The sequence below is a fragment of the Malaya genurostris genome, chromosome 3 (genome assembly GCF_030247185.1).
Source record: "Malaya genurostris strain Urasoe2022 chromosome 3, Malgen_1.1, whole genome shotgun sequence".
In the NCBI taxonomy this organism is placed as follows: domain Eukaryota; kingdom Metazoa; phylum Arthropoda; class Insecta; order Diptera; family Culicidae; genus Malaya; species Malaya genurostris.
The window spans coordinates 125,849,593-125,856,095 of NC_080572.1; the positions used below are offsets into that span (position 1 = coordinate 125,849,593).

Sequence of the window (6,503 nt, forward strand, 5' to 3'; positions counted from 1 at the left end):
GAAATGTGATACAATTTTGAATTTGAACATAAAACGTGTAATATAATAAAGAAAGTTTTTTCATAAACATTAATGATTGGTCATGCGTTCCTAAAAGGTATGTCTTTAGCTGAACAAAACATTCATTTACATTATATGTAATTACTGAACCTAAAAATTTGATGTCGACGTTCAAAATAAACAAAAATGATATACTAGCAAACTATATCATCCTTAGCCAAAGCATTTACATTTTATATAATAATGTATAGCAGCATTCACTAAATCTGCTAAGTATTATAATATTTCATATTTTAATACTACATTAGAGGACACCATTGTACATTTCATGTTCAGATAAAAAATTGATATATCAATGAAATCGAAATAGATTTGGCATATGGCTAGTAGGCAAGTGTAGGTATGAGTTGTAAATAATCTATGTGGTTTACTCGTCAAATCGTAGCTGATGCCGACTATCATAATTATGAATAGATTTTGTGAATGATAAACTCAATTACCTAAACACTAATTAACTATTGCTCATCTAGAAGCACGCACATCCAACATGGAATGGGTTGTTAGGGTGAATATTCCATTGATATATAAATAGAAACAACGTTGGGATAATAGTAGATTCGTTGTCTTTTTTATTTCAATCGATTTAATTCTTTTCTGGCATATCTCACTTTTGAATCTCGCTGAGCTCTTCTCTCTTCACCGAGTGCAGTGGATTATGTAACAAACCAAAGGAGTAATCCATAAACAGCTAATCCAATTAATATTCACACACCCGCTGTCCACAGCACTGATAATCCTTTTACTCTGCCTATTACAATTTGCTTTCTTAATCACCGTTTATCCAATTGACTTGTACTCGATTTCAACACGTTCTCGGCGTTTGCACTTAGTTCTAATTCAATCATTAAACTTCTATAAGATTAAAATATCCGAATATAAATTCGTTAATTTATATAGTCGCACTGCACAGTAATCGTAACCAGCTTTTTTTTATGTACAGCCTCTCTCAAGGGCAATTTTTTATAACTTTTTTATATTCTCCCGTATTCTCAAATCCACTTTGCCCTATTTATGGATCATCGCCACCATCCACATCATCATAACTCTTAGCCGCACCACACTAGGGATTCACATATACAGCATCCCAGGTACACTTGTACACTTCGTAGCTCAACGCCTGCTATTCTCTTGCAGAGGCTCACTGTGATTTATCCTTTCTCGCTTGCTGCGGTGGTTACTTCTTCTTTGTCTACATTCAACCACAAATAACTCATTCTTGGCGTTTTCCGCTACATATCAACAATGAATATTATTCACGGTTTCACGGCAAAAACGTTGTCGTCAACAAACATACCGTTTAATCTCCTGCCACCTTTTTTCGATGCACCGTAAAGTTTGTTGGGGAATCGTCAAACCGAAGTGTTAAATTACTTAAAACCACCACAATCCATCATTGGTTCGTCCTCCCTTGGCCAACGAGTATTTGTATGATACTTATAGAATAGATCCACGACACTTTTGCCTAACTCTGAATTCACCTGACAGCACAAGAGAAGCCCTGCAGCAGCAAAACACTATTGTTTGAGGACAACCTCTCTCGCCTTAAAGGACGGTGCCGCGGAAAACTCGACCCGAATGACGCACTACCGCCGAATGTACACTCTACTCTGACAGAACCTAGAAAATCCTAGTATCCTTAGATGGAACTCCGGCGGTAAAAGCTTCGTTTTCGATCATGCGCTTTTGGGTAGATTCCCCTCAGTTTATTTCTTGGAGACCGCTCTTGCTCTCCGTGATACGGTGCTGTTCTTACTGCGTCAGCGCGTTGCTATCGGCACTCGGAAATGTTACTCTTGGTATGATAGGGTAAGGTGGTTCTGTTTCTCTGAAAACAGGAATGTCCAGCGGTTTCTCTTTTGCCTTGCTGATAAACAAATGATGTACGAATAGAGATGATATTTCTCACGCTGCTTTTTGCTTCGGCCGAACGAACTCGGAATATCCCAGACCTGGCAGCTTTCCAGAACGGTCGCGTGATCATTGGACAGTGAATTGAATTATGAAAGCAATATGTTCAGGATCAATTATCGCTTTCAACGCTCCGATTTCTGCATTAGATAAATTTCCTGCCAGTCTGAAAGCTTTAGGAGAGTCAAAGCGCAACGAGATTCTCTTACATAATGCAACAAACACTTGATGCTGCTTCTATTTAACCTCTCGCAGTATCATGGGTGGTGGAAATACATCTCGAGCTACCCGGGGGTCCGGACCTATCATACTCGTCTGCCAGTTTCTGTACATATGGGAGCCTTTCCTAATTTTTGTTTTTGTTCGTTTTTAACCTATCCGATCAAAAACTCTCCAAATATCTCACGGTCTCCCAAAGCTGCTTCGTAGGTTCGTATATCGAATCGTATATTTCTCTTTCTCAAAATATCCCGACCGATACTCATTGCCATCGTCCATTTAATACAGCATCTTCCCATCCAAACAAAATTACCAACAAAGAACTACCAACAATAATACGGAAATAAAACTACAAGTTCTGGCCGTACTAGCAACTTAATCGTTGTGATGCCATTCGAATCGGTGCAAAAGCTCATCAACTACCCTTGCCAATATCTTGGAAAAAGAGATGAACACCATTCCCTTATTCATCCGCCACCTTGCTTACAATCACAGATGGACGAGTCTCGACAGCCACGTACATTTTCTGCCAAATAGCTCTTTGCCGCTTCCAGCGATTATGTTCGAACGCACTTCTTCGTGTTTGGAGAGACTGCTCACCTCGGATTCCACGACAGTAATGTTGAATGCCACGAGAAGGAAAAAAAAGTATACACTCTGCAGAGGAACGAAAGACGGCATCGGTAAAAATGGCATCGCACGCTAGCAGGAAGACATTAAGATTATCAGGTAATATTGAGGAAAAATAATGTTAAGCAGCTTTTGTCTGGGAAAAACCAACATTGCTTCATGAGAAACTGGGTACAGTCTTGAACACGATGCGATTAGGAAGGAGGGAGGGAGGAAGGTAGGTGGAATAGCATAACACTCAGATTGGTCTCAGATAGAAATGAGCGGGAAACATTAGCAAATGTAAATACAGTTTCAGGGTGTGCTTTCACCTAGCTTTATTTTGATGCGCTCGTCGAATCCGCTTATATAGACAGGTCGCTATCGTCATTGGATCTTAAAAACAAGCCAAGATTGGATTCCGCAAATATTGGTAGGTATTTGCAGATAATACCGCTCACTACCTACGTTTTGTGTAATTGAGATGAAAATAGAAAATGAACCATTCCGTTTATGCCTGACGATCTGTGAATTTACATCATGTTGTTCTGTTCGACGTTAATCGCCATTAGCGTCTTTTATTTATGCTCGGTAGGCATTTTATCGAGTCGATTAAAATAATCCATGGCCATAAACACTGGAAATATAGTGATTTGTCACGTTCATCAAGCTAATACGCCCCTAGCTTCATCAGTCAACCTACAATACCACATTTCACTTGGGATTCGGAAGATGAAAGGTGGTAATCAGGAATAATGGAAATTTGGTTGAAAATTTCAACCGTAGCCCAACCGCGCAGTGTTATCGTCTATCATCGTAAAACAATTACTATTTGCACATAAAATTGCAATTACTGTTTGCAATAACTGAACGGAAAATAGATTGAAAAATTACTATTTAATCATATACTACTACTTTCGGCACAGACTAGTAGGTAACTTGGGCAGGCCAATATGAAAAAAACCTATTCTTATCCACCCAGTGGTGTGCTTTTCTCTTGTCATTGACACAGTCTCACTAGAACATGTTTCGCCTTTTCATACTAAGACTATTTCCGGCACGAATTTGGGCTTATTTTTTATACAAATTCGTTAAAATTGAATCGGATAGTTCACAAAAGCATGCTTCAGCGCTTTCATATTTGGCAACATTCCTCAAACAAAATGAATTAGCAATAAAATATCAGAACTTGATCATTGGTCAAATTGATTATATCTCCAAAACTTGTGCTCTTCAAATCCGATCCATGACCCAATATAGGTCTTGCAAAGGTCTAAAAGTATAGAAATCGGTTTATCCATATCCGGGAAAACTAAGCAGTGATGAATTTTGTCATTTGCGTCACTTATACTCAGATATCTCCGGAACCAAAACTGATATTTTCAAACTTCGAACTTGAGTCAATAGTAACTTTCAAACGAGCCTAAGCTTATTGAAATCGGTTTTGTCATCTCTGAGAAAATTAAGCGGTAAGAAAAAAAGTGGGTTTTATCGTTTACGTTACGTATGGGAACGAAAGCCATTTCAACTTCGAACTTAATCAATGACCCAATAGTAGCTTTTAAACGAGTCTAAGCTTTTTTGATATTGATTTATCCACCTCCGAGAAAATTGAGCGGTAGGAAAAACAGTGAGTTCGTTGTTTACGTCACTTATGCCGTTATATCTCCGAATCCAGAGCCATTTGATCTTATAACTTAATCAGTGACCCAATAGTAGCTTTCAAACAACCTTAGCTTGTTGAAATCGGTTCAGCCATCTAGAATTAAAATGTCTATTCTTTTAATATCTTCTCTTGGCACAGAAACACACAAAACTTTGTAAAGTTGGACTGCAGTCTATTAAAATTTATTCGATATGAAACATACAAAAGTTAATAAATAAATCCTGGCATTACCACACAAGAATTGAACGAACATTAGATATAACTTTCATCAATATTTGATATTGTAATTTAATGTGACCAATTAAAATTTTGTAAGTCTTCAACGAAACGAGAGCTGCTCTCATTGTTTTATGTCTAGAATGGTAATTTCCTACCCAATATCATTGAATAATCCGCAATAGCGGAATCGAATTTTGGAGCTGAGCTGAGCTGAAATAGATCGTCCGTAGTTGCACTTCGTGATTGATCAAATTAGTGGAAATGTACAATGAACCAAGGAAATGAAGCTTGGGAGATGCAAATTATTTTCACTTTACATACCCACTCACTCCTAATTTTTTTATTAAATGATCAATAACGACGCTGGCTACGACCAAAGGCTGTGCTACGAAGGGAAAGGAAGGAATGTTAGTCCGATACTCGTTGTTTTTAGAGATCGCAGGTACCACTGCATCTTCACAAGCATCACGGGATAGTAGATTTGTTAGTAGGGAGGGAAAGAGATCCGGATATGTTTTGGTGAACAATATGACCTCAACAAACCCTGATTTTCGATACTCAGGAGTAATATAATGAGAAAGAAAAATATAAAATATCTTTTAGGAACGATCTCACCAGTATCCCTTTTCTCCCACTCGCTCTGCTGTCAACAACGCGAGATGAAACACGACCACTGAAAGAATAAAATAAAAACACTAGCGAATGGGTCCTTTGCATAACAAACCCTAGACCTTCAGTTTGAATGACACGATCGTTTTGTAAACTTTCACACATTCCATCGAAATCCGACAACGCCGACAATGACATGCAGACGGCGATTCGATCGGTTAACAGGTTAACATCGTTGAATTTTGGGGCGGTAAATTCTCAGTTTCCGCCGCTTGAGCATCTTTAGATTCGCGCATCAACAATATTCAATAAATAGCACTCTCACTTGCCCACACTTGCCACATCTTCACTATCACTAAAATAACTGTTTCAATAACAATTTTAACTATACATATAAAACAACACATCAAAATTATACTTTTTTGAGAGTAGCACCAGGACACCGCATCGCACTCCCAGTGATGCCAACTCGTAACTCCCGCAATATCGGAATCGAATTTTGGATCCGAAAAATTCCTACTTCTACTTTTGACCCTTTAGGTTACTTTCAGGACTTCTGTAATCAGTTATTGGAAACCAATGCAATGTAGCCAATAGAAAACTTCAATCTATCACCTATCGTCAAGACATACGAGCAATTTTACGGATATAATTTTAAACATTTCTTCTCTATTTTTGGTTTAGCAGGCACTTTAAAACTCGAAGTTGGATTTACGATACTGCTTGAATTTTCAGGATCGAGCTTTGAAAATCAATGTTGCGACCTCTTCACACAATCGTAGGTAAGAGAATTTTTCCGTTTTACGCATCGTGCATGAACACACTCCCAAATTTGATTTGTTTGTAGGTTAAATATTCTCCAGAATGGAAGCTTACCCTCTGACAACCGATTTCCAAAAAAACAAGTGTTATCAAGAAACGAGTAGCCAATTTATTAAATATAGAAATTGATGTATTGAATGATTGGTTGAAAATTTAAAAAATGATTTGTAACCTTTTCTAAAGATCACGTTGGAGAGAGTCATAACCATAGTTTTTATTTCATTTATTTGATTTTCATTTTGGCCTCATTTATTCTTAAGGGGTTACACCACTGTAGAGACGGGCAAAATGGTGGCTTGACGGCATTTCCGCGAAAGTGTTGCATTTTGACGGCCGGAAATTCAGCTCCCGCAATTTTCGATCTAGAACAAAAAACAAAACATTTTCTAAT

At 37.9% G+C, this 6,503-nt stretch overlaps 1 protein-coding gene across 3 annotated transcripts in view; it reads right to left on the bottom strand.

The window, feature by feature from the left end:
• The window catches only part of LOC131439455 (zwei Ig domain protein zig-8-like), a 436,989-nt gene extending 435,342 nt beyond the window's left edge, over nucleotides 1-1,647 (bottom strand). Inside the window, exon 1 of one of the 3 annotated variants that reach the window (XM_058610477.1) lies at nucleotides 501-1,647. The gene's annotated coding sequence lies outside the window, so the exon portion shown is untranslated. The remainder of the gene's footprint in view (nucleotides 1-500) is intronic. The other 2 variants (XM_058610475.1, XM_058610474.1) reach the window with 2 other exon arrangements.
• Between the last annotated feature and the right edge of the window lie 4,856 nt (nucleotides 1,648-6,503).